Genomic DNA, 2,368 nt, shown 5'->3' with positions numbered 1-2,368 from the left:
GTTTGTTAATTAGATTCTGCGTATTCAGTTTTGTTGCCCATTGAATTCTAGTAGAATGAAGTACAAGTTTTAAATGGCTAAAAACTACAATTGATTTTTTAGAACTTTTAGAAAAGCTCGAAATTTGTACGAAAAGTTTGTTGATTTTTTTTTAATATTGCACAAATTTGGAGACTTGGATTTACACGGGTTTTGTTAAAGAATGAACAATATTTTTATAAAAAATAACCAAAATGAAATAACAACGAAAATGATACGTTAAAACTTGACAAAAAGTGGTTCGGCTATAATTTTTTGACCACTGTATGTATTTTTTAATATCTTTAATGGAACATGCACATTGTACATACAGGAAGTGCATATCAAAATTAAAGAATATATGCCTTTTCTCCTTTTTTCAAAGCTCATTTTGCCTTTTTTTCAAGTTTTTAGGCAAATCCTACATATCTATATTTCGGAATGGGGCCGTTGGGGCCGGTCAGAACACTTAGGGCCAATTTCAAATGAATATATAAACGGCACTTAAGGTTAATTGTGGATTGCTGTTTAAATTCCATTTAGCTTTCGTTGGGTTTCATATCAACTTTTGTTTAAATATGCTAAACAATTGGCAGCACTGCTGCTTGTTTCTTGAAATTGTTGTTGCATTTGCTTATTTGTTTACATTTTGTGCTGAACAGCTGATTGTTTTTTGGTGGGATTTAGAGGGATTGATTAAACAACCTACCAATCAATCTTCGTTGTTTGGTACAAAAACAGGGTTGCATATCTCATATTTAAATAGCCAATATGGGCCATTTAAGTGCAGATTAATTGTATGATCCGAAAATGAATAGTGGAAGTTAATCAACAATATCTACGTAAGTAGACCGTCTGAAATTGGGCCTTACAAAGTCGTCCCCTAAATACGGCCTTGTTAAGTACATTATAGTTTCAGAATAGGATTTATGTTTATTCGCACATTTGCATACGCTTGCTTATTCACATTATAGTCAGCCCTTTAGTATCGGGTTTCGCTACAAATATTTGATTTTCGATACCTACTCAGTACTTGGTTCAAAAGTATCGATACCAAAATTACTCGGTATCGAACGAAAAGTACCGAGTATTTACTTGTATTTACTCGTATCGTTTCATTCCTATTCTCCTTCTTATTTCGTTGCTGGGTATCAAAGGTTCGTAAAAAGTTATTTTCCAATTTTTGTGTATTGTTTAGTCACGACATGATAGCGTAATTTAATATGATGTTAAGAATGACTTCATTTTGCTGTGCCTGTGAGAGACATAAGTTAATTTTGTTATTGCTATGTTAAAAATATTTGCTACTCTTGACCACGTGGACATGTAAACGTAAAACAGCTGATATGCACTTTGACATTTTATCCATTTTTACCCGGAGAAAAAGTCCGGGCTGTTTCGGGCAGGAAGAAGAAGACACGATCCAATATGTTGCAATTTTCGCTCTCTATTACCCATTTTGTTGAGTACGGGAATGATTTCTGGGCTATTTTGGGCACCCGCTGGATCCCACGTTGCGTACGGGAAAGAACCTAATATGAATATGCTGCCGGAACTGACTGTCAGAAAATGAACGAAAACTCTGTCAAATGCATAAGCAACGTAGGGTAGACTTTTCGATGGCTATATTTTACTTATATGTGTTCAGTGTTACCATAAGTTGTTTATTTTTTACCAAATTATACAAAAAATTACCAAACCTATTTTAAATTAAACTAAAATTTCGAAGCATTTCCAAATCCACATTTGTCTAGTTATGACCAATATATAGACATACATATCAGTGTTGCCAAAACTTTTTTTTTATTTTTACCAAAAACGTCAGAAAAAGTTACCAAATTCAATAAAAAAACATGTAAGAAAGTCTAAGTTCGGGCGGAGCCGAACATTAAATACCCGGCGCAAGTTTTAAATATATGTTTTTCACATTTCCAAAAGCTACCGCAACATGGTAAGCCGCGGTGTATCAATTTTGAGTAAATTAGTAAATTATTGAAGTTTCAAGCATTTCTGAAATTTGCCGTTAAATAAAAAGCGGCCGTACTTTTATTCTGATTTCAATTATGTGGTAAGCACAATAACCGTACTGAGTTTGGTAAAAATTTGTTGAACGGTTACCGAGATACATATATGTGACCTGGTCTACGGAAAGGGGGCTTAGGTGTCAAAAAAATCAATTTTCACTTTTTGGTTGATTCGGATGGAAGATGAGATGATTTTCACTTTTAACAGCTTTTTCACAGAAAACTTTTCGCACGTAAGCTCCCTTTTCGTAGACCAGGTCACATATGTGATCATAAGTGGGCGGTGCCACGCCCATTTTCCAAAATTTTATCATAAACGTATTTCT

At 34.0% G+C, this 2,368-nt stretch overlaps 1 long non-coding RNA gene across 1 annotated transcript; it reads right to left on the bottom strand.

Moving 5' to 3' along the window:
• Positions 1-931: 931 nt before the first annotated feature.
• Positions 932-1,804, bottom strand: LOC118732484. The gene is made up of 2 exons (XR_004992139.1): positions 1,334-1,804; positions 932-1,273 (listed from the first exon to the last, which is right to left on the bottom strand). It is a non-coding gene; the product is annotated as an uncharacterized LOC118732484 (long non-coding RNA).
• Positions 1,805-2,368: the final 564 nt, after the last annotated feature.

The sequence above is a fragment of the Rhagoletis pomonella genome, unplaced genomic scaffold (genome assembly GCF_013731165.1).
Source record: "Rhagoletis pomonella isolate Grant_MI unplaced genomic scaffold, Rhpom_1.0 Rhpom_scaffold_20968, whole genome shotgun sequence".
Taxonomy (NCBI): domain Eukaryota; kingdom Metazoa; phylum Arthropoda; class Insecta; order Diptera; family Tephritidae; genus Rhagoletis; species Rhagoletis pomonella.
Note: the sequence above shows the minus strand (reverse complement) of the source record. Positions and strands in the feature narration are given on the sequence as shown.